The following is a 15100-nucleotide window of genomic DNA, read 5'->3' as shown; positions in this document are numbered from 1 at the left end:
GTCATGAAAAGTTGATCTAAATTAAAATCTTGAAAAAAGTAAAATAAAAAAACTATAAATCGTGCACTGCGCGACGACACCTGTTGTACAATATAAATTGTATGATGATGAATTTTCGAGGTTCGATGTTTCATGTAATATTACTTTAATAAATGGGAGTTCAGTAAAATAATAATAGTTACACGGGCTCCTTTGAATACAATATTTACGTCATATGAGTTAAAAAATTCAGGGTTACGAAAATTTCTATACCTATTGAATACAAAAACTAAAAAAAAGTTTGACCGTCCCACTAAAATTTAGATTAAGGTTTATGCAATCATCAAAATATTTTAAAATTAACTAATATATATCCTAATATTAAAAACGATCATTAAAGATTACAAAATACCTTTTTTCAGGTAAAAACGCACAATTCATCTAATTAGGATTTGTCAAATTCCAACTTCTCCTCTTATAAATAAAGGAACACCCATTCAAAAACAAATACAGTAAATATACTTATATAACTACACAGACACGTGAGTTTAACTGAAAGTAATGACACATATACAAAAAAAGACACCACAACATATACATAGATGTAAGCCACAATAATATTCAAAATTTAAATTATGTATTTTTCATACCTTACTTACGAATATCCCTATACGTAAATAAATACAATGAAATGAATCTACTAATGATGTGATTGGTTTAAACTAATGTTTCACTTAAAATATATATTCCCAGAATATCATTTATAAATAAAAATTTTTTGAAGCTTCGTCAGTATCCATATGTAGACCAAAAATAAAAGTTACCTAGTTAAAAAATGTGTCCAAAAATATTTTTGAATTGGAATTAATGTAACAGTTCCTAAAAAACTTAAAAAATAACAGGTGATTTAGATTCTACAACCTTCATTTTCTAATACTCTGTAATAAATAAAGCACGTAACTCTTGAGGTACATTTACTTGGTGCCTCTAAAAACTATAACCTTCGAACGAAAACATGTCAATTTTTTACTGTACACTGATGCTACGTACGTGCTATAGAAGAGTCGATAAAAGGTTTCCTTTCGAAAATCGATAAAGAGCCGCTTCACAGAAGGTTAGAGGGGGGATGGGAATGACATCACTTTTTCTTAGACAAGGCTTCCCTTTCGCGATCTTTCTCTGGGTAAATCGCAAGTAAAAATGTACACAAGTGGAAAACGAAGAAAAAAATAATGTACATGCATGTACACCCGATCATTTCTTCTCTGGATGCATTATACTTCGCAAAAGAAAAGAAAAAGTCTTCATCTGCCCCATACGATATAAATGTAGTTCACAGTGATTTGCTTCATGTCTATCGCTTTCGCTCTCGTTTTTACTTTTGAGTAAAAGTATTTACTACGAATACAGAAAGTCGTTAGAGCTCTACCTTTTGCGTACTTGCACTTAAGCGTGTTCGTATTTTAATAGAAAAAATTATTACCTCGATATTTTAGACACAACTGTTTCATCTATCACCTGTTTTAGACGTAAAATGAATTTGAAACATTATATAAGGGATTTTAAGTTGATCCTATAATTAATGTTATAGTGTATAGATGTATATAAGTATACGTTTTGTCAAAGTATTTACCAGCAAACGTCAGAATATTATAGCCCTTGTTATTATATTTTAATCTGTCTCTTTGCCGAAGGTAGTTTTCATCAGGAAAAAATTTTACTGGCGCGAAGATTGCAGAATTTTAGAAAAATAGAGTTTTTTACACGCAACTTTTATAGTTTGGGTTTCGTCAAAAAATTTATAGAATTAAAAAACGAACCATTTTTTACCAATATTTTTGAAACTAACAAAAATTTAAAGCTATAACATTTAAAAGCAATAATTTGAAAAATTGAAAAAAATTTAATTCTTTTGCTTGGCGTAAGCAATTATTTTAATACTAAAACAGTAAAAAAAAAAAGAAAAAACAGTAAAAAAAATTAAAATGCAGAGAGAAAAAAAACCAATATGATGTTTGTTGTTAAATTTAGTCAATTAAAACAAACTTGTAAAAAAGTTATCAATGTCATGTAAGTTACTATTGATATTTTGCCTAAATTGATATTTCATGCGTGACGTTGTAAATAGAAAGGATGTTTTAAAAATCGATCATTTGATATTGTCTATAATTTTAATATCACGTTAACATTTTATGATAATCATTGAAACCACCTTCCTTTTGATAAAATATGTACAGCCACAAAACAAAGTTTCTTACTTACTTCCTCAATTCTTGGATAACTTGATACTCTTACTTCCAAAAGTTTTTTATTAGCTGTAATAAAATTTTTTATCTCAAAAATTTATTTATAACAACAATACGTTCATTCTAAGCAAGTAGTTTCCAAAAACTGTAAATATTTTTATATACATCAGGAATAAAGGAAAAATAAAAGATTTAAAAAAAAAAAATAATAATAATAATAATGTCGAAACAACAAAATTATCAGAAATATTTACAGAATGACCAAGATATCGAGCAATACATTGACCTTTGAGATAAAAAGTCCCCAAAAAAAAAAAGAAGTACGAATGAAAGATAAGCCGAATGCACCAAACAGGTCTCGTCATCATTGGCGCTGAATCAAAAAATCCAAAATTTCCTCGAACCAGCAATGCGTGCACATGTGTTTTGATACATAAAACTATTTACTCCGAAAATTCAAAAACCCAACTCATCGATACGAGATATTTCTCTTCCTTCCTTTCTCTTTTAACAGTAAATTCAGGCTCTGAAAATAATGCGGACAGCTTAAGTGTAAAAAAATAGAAAGAGAAAAGTACGACGAAGTAAAAACAACTTTACTCCACTACTCCTACCCTTGTACCCCTTCGTTAGTTGGACTGATGTCACAAAAAAAAAAAAAAAAAAAGAAAAAAAAAAGACGTACTTACAAAGCGAAGGCTCACAACAGAAACATTTATAAACGAATAATGAAAATTGATTTTGTGATTGCCCGGACGACTATACCACACGACAACTTCAATACAACACAGAAAGAAGCTCTTGTCTGCGCGAGCGCCTGTTTGCGTTTTTTTTGTGCCGTGCCTCTTTCCCTCCTCTGCAACTACTACTACTACTATTACTACTACTGCTACCACTATAATACTCATGTTCTGTTCACCGTGTTTTTCTATTTCTTTTTTCTTTTTTCCTGACGTTTTCTCCTGCTTTCGTGAATACACTACTGCTGTTGTTGCAGAAAAGAGAGCCAAAGAGAGAAGAAGCCTCTACGTGTGTACGCGCTTACTCGCAGCTCGATACCACAGCGACGGCATCGAATGCAATTTTGTGTGCTCTTTCTTTCTCTCTCACTCTCTTGCCTTTTTTTCCTTTCCTCGTATTTACTTTGTTTGGCAAGCCATTTCACGAGAGCTTGCAAGATCTATTTGGACTTTGGGATTGCTGGTGTATATAATAACTATTTTTTTTTCTTTTTACTTATTTTTAATCGGTCATATTTCATTTTTATTCAATGATTGTTTGATGAAAAACGTAGTTTGATTATTCACACCAATTAATTATTTTGTTTAAAACTCAATACCACGGCTTACAAATCAAACGAAAAAAAATTAAAGAGACGAAAAGTAGTATGATGTATTTATATAGCTGTAGGATAATTTGATAAGAAAAATAAAAAGTATTTGATAAGAAAATATGTGCAGTAACGAACCCCTTGTTCTTACAACGATTGGATGTGCACCAAGTGTGAACCCTACTTTTTTTTCTACTAAGAGCGCAGTAAACGTCAAAATACAGAAAAACAACGCTTAAAGTAGGAAAAATGTATTTTTTGGTAATAATTTATCTGTTTTTCTAAAATGACGAATGATTTTCGTGCAATATAGATATAAAAATGAAATATAATGAATTTAGTATAGTACTTAATTGCGTACTATTTTTTTAACTCTAAGAAAGTTTAGAATTTTACTTTTAAAAATATTCTATAAAGTATGTACCCATTGTATTTCATCCTTAAATCTTACGTCGCAAAAATCACACGATAAAAATTATCTCCTGAAAAATATGGTTCTATATTATTATAAAGTTAAACCTATTTTTAATTAAAAAAAGATTTGTTTAATACTGTTTAATTTGTTTGATTTTACTGTATGACAATTTTTAAAAATTTTAAGAATAAAAAATATTCCCATCTCATAGATCAATATATCAAAAATCAGTTTTGGAGCCCACTACATTCAAATCTACAGTTTATTATAAAATGTTAACATATGATAAATAATTTATTTTTATTAACTATATTTAACCAAACAGTTATTATTAAGCATCTAAATATTTAATACGATATTGACATTTTTAAAATGTGTTTCCATAATTTATTATATTTTAATTGTTCTTAATTTACATTTTTTTATTAAACTACATGAAAGTTTTCATTATTAATGACGTCAAAAAATTTACTACATCAAAGTATATTTTATAAATGCTTTTACTCAGAAGTACCAAATAAAAATAAATTTTTTGAGTCGAATTTAATAACATTATCCTTTATGTATAATAATTTAAAGTTAATGAGTTGCCTTATTTTAATTATAGATATACTTATTGCATTTATTTTCAAAATATTAAATACTTACGAAGAACAAAAAAAAATGATACAGTATTTATTTAAAAATTACTGAAAATTCAACATAACAATCTATTATTGTATGCAACTTGTTTTTTTGAAATATTAACTAAAAAAAAAAAAATTGTGTAAGAAAACTTTATTATAAATCGAAACTTGATTGGATAAATGTTCTAGAAAAAGTATTGTTAAAGTTGAATAAAATTCAATTGTAATAAATATAGGGTTATTGTTTTCTCAGATTCATGTTTGTTGTAGGTGATAAATTACTTCCTTATTAATATTTATTGAATGGATTTAATAAAATTTGGCATTTTTAACATATTGAATAAATGAGAGTATTGTATTAATTATGATATTAAAAAAACTTAGAGTACAGAGAAGATTCAATAGTGTATAAGTATAGAATAATCGGAAACTTTTATAAGAATAACTATTTTTATTTTCTAAAGCATTAGCTACATTCATTATTATTTTATCAAATATATAATTATTATGTCATGTATTGACTACGTATGTTAGACAAAAATAATAATTTTTTAAGGCTATTTTTTACTACCACTTTGCACATACAAACCTCAGCATGAAATATAAATTAAAAAAAAGTCAAAAGGAAGCGAGTAATTATTTTTTTGCCGAGTACTACTATTGGCTTGCGTGTTAAATTTCAAATAGATTCAAAAGCGACTTACAAGGAAGACAAGTAAGATAGTCTCACATAAAAACAGGAAAAATGAAAAAAATCAGCAAAAACGATACATGAACACACGTACTCGTACACTTACGGTGTATAAAAGTGGCGTCTGACGCGGGAAAAACCCAAGCCTTATTTCACAGCTTGGGCTTGATTCTCACAAAGGTGCTTTACTTATATGGAAAGTAACGAAGTTTCCTTCACACGAGAGGAAGAGAATAAACAACAACAAAAAATACATGAAAAAACCGCAAGGACCGGTCTCGCCGTTGTTTTTCTCTTTCGTACACGTCCAGGTACAGAAACGCGCGTGCGAATTTATTAATACCAACGCATAAAAATAAAGAAAATCAGAGGGAGAAGTGGTGGAATAAGTATTACAGGAGAACCGTGAATAATAATAATATCCGTGGCCTGTGAGGTTCCTGACCAGTAGTGTTTGCATTACGCGAATGTGAGAGGGAATAGAGAAAAAAAAAAAAAAAAAAAAAAAAAACAAGCGCTGATGAGATAGAGAGAATGTTGGAAACAGAAAAGGAGGAAGTTTCCGAGTCTTCGGCGAGCTTAGAGCGATTATTTCGTATTGGAAGAGCCGCGAGTCGAGCCGTCGAGCCGTGAGGGACCTTTTCTTATCTCTTTTTCTTTTTCGTTTGGTTATATATTATCTTTGTTACTGTATTTCTTTGGTGCATCTCTTGACGTAATGATACGATTTATATGCTCTGCGAGTATACATATGCCATAGAAATTTGTATGTAAGCTTTGGATTTGGCCGTGAGTTTTCTTGGGTCTTTTTTAATTTGCTAGGATATTTTGAGTTGACACATGATGAAATAATGGGTATACGATTACAAGAGATTTTGAAGTCTTTAGATGACTCTAACTTTCAAAGTGTTGTGCGTACGTTTATCAAGAAGCAATTTTTTTTCTTTCAATAGGTTTCTTTTACTATGTACATCATTAAAAATCTTCAGTTAGTACAGAAAAGTCACCTAAAGTTATAAAAAACGTAAAAAAATTTCAAAGTCATTGAAAATCATTTAAAGACTTCCACGAGTGCTGCAGTCATTACGTTGAATGAATTCGCTAGTCATTCAAAGTTATTGGATAATTTCAAAAATCTTTTCGTAGCATTAAAAGTTATATCGAAAGTTATTTAATGATTACTGAAAATCTAAAAGTCTGTTGAAATATTTTACCTAAGCTTTTAATAACTTTTGTAGTCTTTAAAAGACTTTCACATACTTTTACTCCGACCTCCGAGAGTACTCAGTCCCTTGTAATAATGTTTATAAAAAGAAAAAACGAGAACTAATGTTTTATCATATTTTAGCATTAATTCATGAGACAAAAAAAGACAACTTATATGCGAAGTAGCTGCGAAGATTTTAACTTTACATATCATTTCATGCATCAGTGCCCAAGTATCAATAAGTAAAGAGTTTCTTTGGTTCGCCAGTGCAAAAAAGACTTTGCACACGATACTGAAATCGTGTGTACTCTCTGTACAGGCACAAAAAAGCACTTCACACACGAGCAGTCCAAAAAAAAAAACTTACGCAAATAATAGCGAACGACGAGAGCAAAACGCATGAACAGACCCTGATTGCGCTTGCAATGATAATAAAAACACAAGGCAGGCGATAACTTGTAAAGTATGGGAAAACGAGAAAGACAACAACGACGAGAGGGAAGAAACGACCAGCCCAGGAGTTCAAAGAGCCGTTCGCTGCTTAGCTCTAAATTGGCCCGCGGAATCCCCTCAGCGCGTCGATTCAAAAAGCGCGTTTTCCCAACTCACACGCGCCGAGTACGAGACTCCCAAGCAGTTCTCATTTTCGTTCCCATCCTCCGCAAACCAAGGGTATTTACAGGGGGGAGGGGGGGTAGATATCACCGGATTCCAAGCACAGCGCCGTATACGATAGCGCACACATCTGGCTGGCCGCAAATTTCCGCCGAGGCATTTCTCAGCTCCCGGGGGCGAGGGATGCGCTCCGATTGTAACCCGAGAATGCTAATTAAGCGCGCGTGGCGCTTCTTCCGAATTAGTGCCGCGCTTTTCGAAGGTGCGTGTGCCACGCGATGGGTTCCGCTGTGCGCGCCAGTAATTCTGATACGGGTGATCTCTTCAATGCGGATGAGGAGCTTTTTTTTTTCCTTACGGATTAGGGATAGCCGCCGTTGACTCTTTTTCCGCATAAAAGTGCGATAACGTTTCTTTCGCGCGTACCGGTGGACGATTTTCAATTAATTAGCCATCCGTTTTATCACTTGGATGTGTGCTGTGGATTTTATTTCTATTGATTGTGATTTAAAAAATTTCGATTAAAGTCTGCAATAAGTGCTCCAAGTTGGTGGTTTTCGCACGAGTGTGACCTTTACGAATTGCATATGCTATCGTCCGGCAATCTTTTCTACCCTTTCTATACCTTTTCGTACGTCGATGTGAAAATACTCGTTGAAATTCTTCCGATTACTCTTGAAGTGCTAAGTTTTTAACTCGATCGAGCAGTTTCCTCCATCACATCAGGAATGTTTGAAACTCTTTGATACGATTTCACTATTTTTGTGTTTGAATAGAAGAAATTTCTGAACCAACAGTTTAAAAAATTAAAATTATTTGCAAGTCAATGTTATGGGTCAATACACTAAGACTCCAAAATGACATGTATGAAACAAAAATATCGATTTTACCATCCGCTATTGATCTCAACTAAAACTCAAAAACTTTTGTTTTTACCTCTGAAAATATTAAACTAGGTCATTTTTAAAATCCCAAGACTAAAGAACGGTCGAGGAAGTAGGGTAAGAAAAAATGTCATTGGTTATACAAAGCAATCGATTTTGCTATAAAATTTTAAAAGGGAAGACATGCTACACTTTTAAATTAACCTACTTTCGATTCCGGCAACCCCTGGAAAAAAATAAGGTCAAAAAACTTCTTGCGCTCTCTTAGCGATGTACACTTACCCCTCAGCTTTTCTTGTCAACTTTTGTATTTAGTATTTAATAACCAAAAAATTTTTTTTTAATTTCAAGTTAATAGTGTGAGAATAAAATTTTGATTAAGTGTTGGGTATATATTACTTGAGCTTAGTAGTGGTATGGAAAAAACCCGTAATACAATTTTGTGTTGTTTAAAATATGTGCAAATAAAATTATAATCTGAATAGTTATTTAACTTCATAAGTTGAAAATAATGTCAATAAAACACTTTCAATACTTGTTTTAATTTATATTTCCTATCTTAAAAAAAAATAAGACCCTTTGATGGAAATCAAGGTTTGTCTAAAAAATTTTAAATACTACGAATATTATTTTAAATAGTCGGGCATTAATTTTTAATAAAATCATACTTAATTGATGAAAAATGACTTTGTTAAAGTCTGTTCAACAATATATTTGCTAGCAAAATATGCAATTTAAGAGTACCAGTTTATTTTTTTTACAAATTTAATGTAATATCTCAAAAAATTTAGAATTTAATACAGCACAATTCAATCGTCTAAATCCCTATAAAAGTGTACAATCTCGCTCGATATGAAAGCTGTTATGGCGATGATATTCTGATTGAAGTCATTTGAACAGAATAAAATTACTATATTATTTTGACTGTGCTTTCAAATACATGGTATATAATAAAAAAGTCAAATAATTGACTCCATGGATATGGTATATCACCCAAACACAAACACACAAGACAAAATGACGTAATAAATTTCATTATTGCCATTAAGCGCAGAGATCGATTTAATTAAATTATATCCTGCTATTGCGTCCCAGCCTCGACGCACTGTACAATATTTTTATTGAATTTGACTTTTTTCCCGCTTCTCTAGCCTCTATATCAATTTTACAATACTATATATAGGGAAAAAAAAATTTCACCCTGACGACTCTTGATTACATTAAACGAAATGGAGACCCGCAATAACTGCATCAATAAGACGAAACTTTTTGCGTTGTATTTTTACCGCGGTAAAATAGTCTTCTCTTCATGCAGTTGTATGTGAACGTAGAAGACAAGACGACTTTGCCAATCTCGCGGGCAATTGATTAGTCAGAATATGTCTCCCGTCTCACGCGGTCATTGTATATACGTCTGATGACCTTTTTTCCCTTTGCAAGGCAGTCTTCTTTTTTTTTTTCTTCTTCGAAATTGAGCCCGCATCCATTACGTGGCATACTTTTCGGAGCAAGCAGCTTTTTCCAGCCACTTGAGCTCCAAGTTTTATCGACTCACTTCCAAGAGTCTCCGCAATTTTGAATGCCAGCGTTGTCAGGTAGCACCGTTTTTCACGGAAAAATACAGCCTCTTAGTTTGTAGCAAAATTTTATTTTACAGCGTTTTTGCTCACGAAAATATTTTTTTCCATACACTTAGTTAATAGTACAATTATTTCTTAACCATAGTGGGACTTTTAAAAATATTTTTAATTGCAATTTATTTGATAGGCAAAAAAAAAACATTTTCTTTCAGCGTATAAAAATGTTTTTTGAACAATTACTACCATTGCAGGAATTAACAAAATTTTTTTCTAATAAACTAATATATTATATTTTCTTCGAGAAAAAAAATTTAGAAGAATGTATAGAAAAAGGATTTAAATTATAGTTTAGATACTTTATTGTACGCGTCATTATCTAAAAATATCTTGTACTGCCTATGGCTAAAAAAAATAATTCCTTAATACTGTTTTTCAAGTAGTAATAAAAAAATTTTGAATTAAAATAAAATAATCTGGCTCCGAAGGTTATTAAAATGTATAAATCAATTGAACCAAAATGTGACGATTTGATATAATTAGACACAACCTCCACATTAGCCAAATATATACTGTATGATTGTAAAAATTTCTGCTGAGTCACCTACCACCGAAATATTATAAAATTTGACAAAAAAACGGATGAAAAATGTTTAAGTAAATTTTTATTACTGATGGTCGAATTTTTAATTCTCAAATTTTTTCAGTACTAACGATGTTTTATTTGTGTATTCAATTGCAAGCTACCCATCAGCGAGTAAGACATCTGCAATCTGAAGGTAACGGAAAGTGGAAAAAAAAAACAAAACAAAACAAAACAAAAACAAAAAAAAATAACTAAGGGGTCGAAATAAGGTCCTAGCATCGAGTAAATTGAAAATCGTCGATTCTCTTTAATCCGTACATCAACAGTGGGCGCAACTCCAAGGCAATCCCCGTTGGGCGCATAAAATTTAATAACAAATTTGCTGGCATCTCTCCTTCTCGTGCATGAACGAAAAAAAAAATGTTGAAGGAATATCCCGTTTTTCGCATTTTAATTTTATGGACGCTCCGTCAGTTTTAATAATAGCATCAAGTAATTTCAGATAAAAGAAAGTTTCACCGCTCTATAAGCGATAGACTCCTCTACTTTCTATACACGGGGGGTAGGGGGTGGGGGGCACGTATCCCAGATTCCAAATTTTTTGCGCCAACCGGATCCGATCAAAGCGCCGATATGTTTCGGGTGATTTTTTTCTCCTCACTTTTATTGGAAATTAAATAAATTTCTTATTTTTCGATGCAACTTTGAAACTTTACGGCGATGCTAAAGAAATCCAATAAACCTACCTGCACACACGTACACGAGGATATCGAGGAGGATATACCGTACCTACAACGACAGTGGAGGGGTAGGAGAAGTTTTTTCCTCTTTTCCGTGCAGCAGTTCGCCGAATGAACAGGAAATACACTCGTTATTGGAGAAATTGGATTATTGTGCGAATTATTTTCAGACGCGTGGGTCTAGTAAGTAAAAGCCTTGACGTGGACTTAAAAAATTTACGCTTTTCGCGATGGTAAAAAACTAAAATTGACGTTTCTAATAAATATGTTATCGTTTGTGATTTTGTAAAAATATTCTTTTGATCACTAACCACAAATTTCTGTGAATCAAAAAATAACTTTTTTTTTAATGCATAAAGAAGTATAGTTTTTATGAAAAGTACTTTATATAAATGATGCAGGATAATCATTCTACAAACAATTCCAAGTTTTATAAAAATTTTACATAGCCACCATTACTTACGTAACAATACTAATAAAATTGTTCAACTTTGTTATTTTTTTTATTTTTTTTAATTTTAATTTTAATTTTTTTATTCTATTAAAGAAAACACTCTAAAATCTTATGAAAAAATGTTTCATAAAATTTTAGTTTTGTCATTTCTTTGAATAGTTTATAAGTTTTCGTTAAATTTGTATAAATTTCTTTACATAGATAGAGTCATATAAAATCTTCTATAAAAACTTTACAATCTATTTCTACACAGAAAACGTGCTCAAAAAAAAAAAAAAAAAAAAAAATGTGTACCTCCAAATCCTCGAAAACCCGTTTCACCTACTCATATCTTATCAAAGATTACCGAATGACTCGCGTCCCGAAAAGTTAATTGTTCTTTCATTGATAAAAGAAAAATAAAAATAAAAAACAAAAGACACCGCGTATCGATCACACGTCGTTCGAGATAGGAATCATCGCCCCCCCTATACCTACACATCAGATTCCAATCGAAAAAAACCTCCTCATTCGTTGTAAAAAAAAAAAAAAAAAAAAAAAAAAACACAAGCTCCGCCAACAACCCACATGGATAAGTATATACTTATGCCACAAGAAAATAGTAATAATGAAAACACACGCCGCAGGCAGAGTTCTCACATCACCGCCGCACAGTACTGGCTTCGACGGGAAATCAATCCCTTCCCTGTTGCTCGAGACCTCACTCCCTGAATGTGCCTAATGATACAATTTTTGCTTCTGGTTGAAACAACCGCCGCATTAATCGTTCGTATTTTTCTCATCGCTCCTCTGCTGTCTGTCAGTCTACGACGCGCAAAAAAAGAAATACCAGCTCTAGCGAACCTCCCCACCCCTTCGCCGACATGTGTATACTCGCACACATGCACTGTTTGAGCAAAGAGCAGCGCTTCCTCCGCACCACGCGTTATGCCTAAGAAACCCGCTCCTCCCGATGTAAATGCACGCACACGGGAAGAACAATGACGAGGGCCGGAAGTGCCGGTGATTCTTGTCTCCCTCCCCTGCTCGTTCCTCGTTTTCTTCCATGTACAACATCATTCGCGAGCGTGCGCGTGTGTGTGTATTTGTTACGTCTGGCTTGTTTATCTTTTAGCCACTGCGTATTAATAAAAGGGTGATGCGCGAGAGAGCCGCGGCCTACTATGCGCGCTCGTTTCGTACACTTGGGCTCGTTTTCTTGCTCTCGTTTTTTTCATCGTCTTCTGGGTGCATTGACTTTTTAATTTCTTTTGTCTTTTGCGGGAGCACTTGTTGCCTTTGGATTGTCGTTGTAAAATGGAGATCTGATCGCAGAGGGAGAGAGAGAGCCTTCCTTTATTTTTCCACGATACATGCACGTGTGTTAAGGGAATGTGTGGGATTTTAGATTTTTATTTGTTCGTCAGTTGCCTTTTACTTGCGTGTTTGGATGTTAATTTCCTTTCTTAAAAAGAACAATGTCACGTGACCGAAGCCTATTATTCGTGACTTGATGATTGGCTTAGGCTCATTTTCACCGGATAAATTCATAAGTTTGATTTTAAAAAGAAAAAAAAAAAAACTGTAATTCGCATGTTAAATGAAAATTGAAAATTTGGGGGGGTTGGCACGCTTTAATTTTCAAATCATTTAAATATGTGATTTTTTTTACCTTGTCAAAAATATTTTTATCGATTTCCAAGTGATGAAACTTTGGTGCCTACTACTAAAACTATGCACATAATTTTTTCCAGGCCAAAAAAAAATACAAAACACTGCGTGACATGGAATCAGCTCTTAAAGATTCCAATAAGAAAATCATTTAGAAAAATCGACTTTTTTTATTTTTTATTTTTATTTTGGGCTAGAAAATAATTATACAGATAGTTTTAGTAACATCATAATATAATTTTATCATTTCAGGGAAAAAAAATTGTTGAACATAATAGAAAACTACAATTTAATTTTTTTTCTCTTAACTAAGTCAAACCTTCGAATTTTTTCGTAAAAGGTCATAGTCACTAAAACCAAGTAACATCTAATTGACAAACTATGAATCTCCATACTCCAAAGTGTATTAATTTTATTCGTTCTTTCTTGATCTGTAATGGCTCGAATCACTACCATGTTCCCCTTTTCTTTTACCACATACAAAAACGAAAGAAAATCGCTCATAGCGCCGTTAGTCATGTTTGCGCTTGAAAAAATTACAGCCCAAAGAGTTTGTTAGAACATCTCGGCAACGCACAATGAAACAAAGTGTATTTAAAGTACCCTTACCCCGTTAATTTCAACAGTTAATCGACCAGCTGACATACAGAGAAATAAAATGTAAACTTAAATTTATGTGACTCAAAAGACAAAATAAAATCTAGATATCTAATAAATTTATAAAATATTATATACATATATAAATACATGTATATGTACAGTATAATAATTAAATTAAATAAAGTGGATGTACAATCTACTTAAGGATATTATTTTAAGCTGTAAAAAACCAAAATTAGCTAATAAATCACACATCTTATAATTAGTTATTATTATATAATAATAACTAAAACTGAAAAAATAATTTATAAATTAAATATTAATTGCTTATGGTTTTAAAAAATTAGCGACTTAACAAAATTAAAAAAAATTTTATTTCAACCTACGAAGTTTATTTCCTATTTATGTACTTTTTTGCTTCGATTGTCTTTTGACAATTTACGTTACATATTATTGCAATTCTCTATCGTAATCTGATGACGTATTCTCACAATCATGTTAATTTATTCTTTTGCAAGTGTACATGAAAATTTTCTACTTAATATAGTTTAAAATGAGAAATTGTTCCTTGAAAATTAAATAAACACTGAAATATATAGATTACCTTTTTCTCATTGCAGATTTCGTTCATGGACTTTGGAGGGATGAAGTTTTTCTTCCACGGGACGGACTTAATTGGCGATAAAAGTCCTGCAAAAATAAAGTTAGAACCCATACAATTTTTATCTTTTAAACTCTTCTTAAGCTATGATTATTAATTTACTCTATAGTTACAAATTTTTAGTTTTTGCCCATTTTTTTATGTATACCCATTTTGATAAGATTTAATTTCAACGTTTCATAAATAATTCTAGTAATAAAATCGTAAGATGTATATTACATCTAATGAACTTTCTTGCTATTTATCTTTCAAGCATCTAAATGCGTGAATTTTGTCAAAATTCATTTTTAGTACCTGAGTTGTATCACAATTTACATGAACGACACAAAAAATTAAGCAATTCCATATAGCTAAAATGACTACCACTTTATCACATTTTTTCAAGTAGTACGAGCCAATCGATATTAGCTATACAATGTAGCGATGTGTCTACTTGCTTTCAACTTTCATCCACTTCTAAATTTATCATGACGAACTTTCCTAGTCCTAGGCCTAATATGAGATCCGCATAGTAAAGTTTCACCCACCTATTTACTAAAATCTTTTTTTAATCATAGAAATTTGTTGTTTTTCCGGAGTATTGCTGCAATTTTGCGTTCAAACTATTTTATCGAGCGAATAAATTCAAGGCTTCTTGCTACCGATAAATTAACGTTTTTCTCTGAAAAATTTTGCACTTACATTTTTTTCGTTTTGTTAACACGTAACTTAAAATTTTCTTCCTAACGTCAGTAACAATTAATTTATCAAGTACTATAGAAGTCAAACACTTGCCAAAGTATTTTTGCTTGTGCACTGTGAGAAAAAAATCAGGTACACGAAAATGTAAGTATTGTAGA

The 15100-nt window shown here is 31.6% G+C and overlaps 1 long non-coding RNA gene across 1 annotated transcript in view; it reads left to right on the top strand.

Moving 5' to 3' along the window:
• Nucleotides 1-15100, top strand: part of LOC149375559 (uncharacterized) — a 163514-nt gene that overhangs the window by 42035 nt on the left and 106379 nt on the right. Inside the window, exon 2 of the long non-coding RNA XR_016293680.1 lies at nucleotides 14221-14303. This is a non-coding gene — a long non-coding RNA (uncharacterized LOC149375559). The remainder of the gene's footprint in view (nucleotides 1-14220; nucleotides 14304-15100) is intronic.

The sequence above is a fragment of the Copidosoma floridanum genome, unplaced genomic scaffold, assembly GCF_036245765.1.
Source record: "Copidosoma floridanum isolate Cflo_tuat_1 unplaced genomic scaffold, Cflo_Japanese_pri ptg000006l, whole genome shotgun sequence".
In the NCBI taxonomy this organism is placed as follows: Eukaryota; Metazoa; Arthropoda; class Insecta; order Hymenoptera; family Encyrtidae; genus Copidosoma; species Copidosoma floridanum.
The sequence above is the reverse complement of the archived record's forward strand: the minus strand, read 5'-3'. Positions and strand labels throughout refer to the sequence as shown.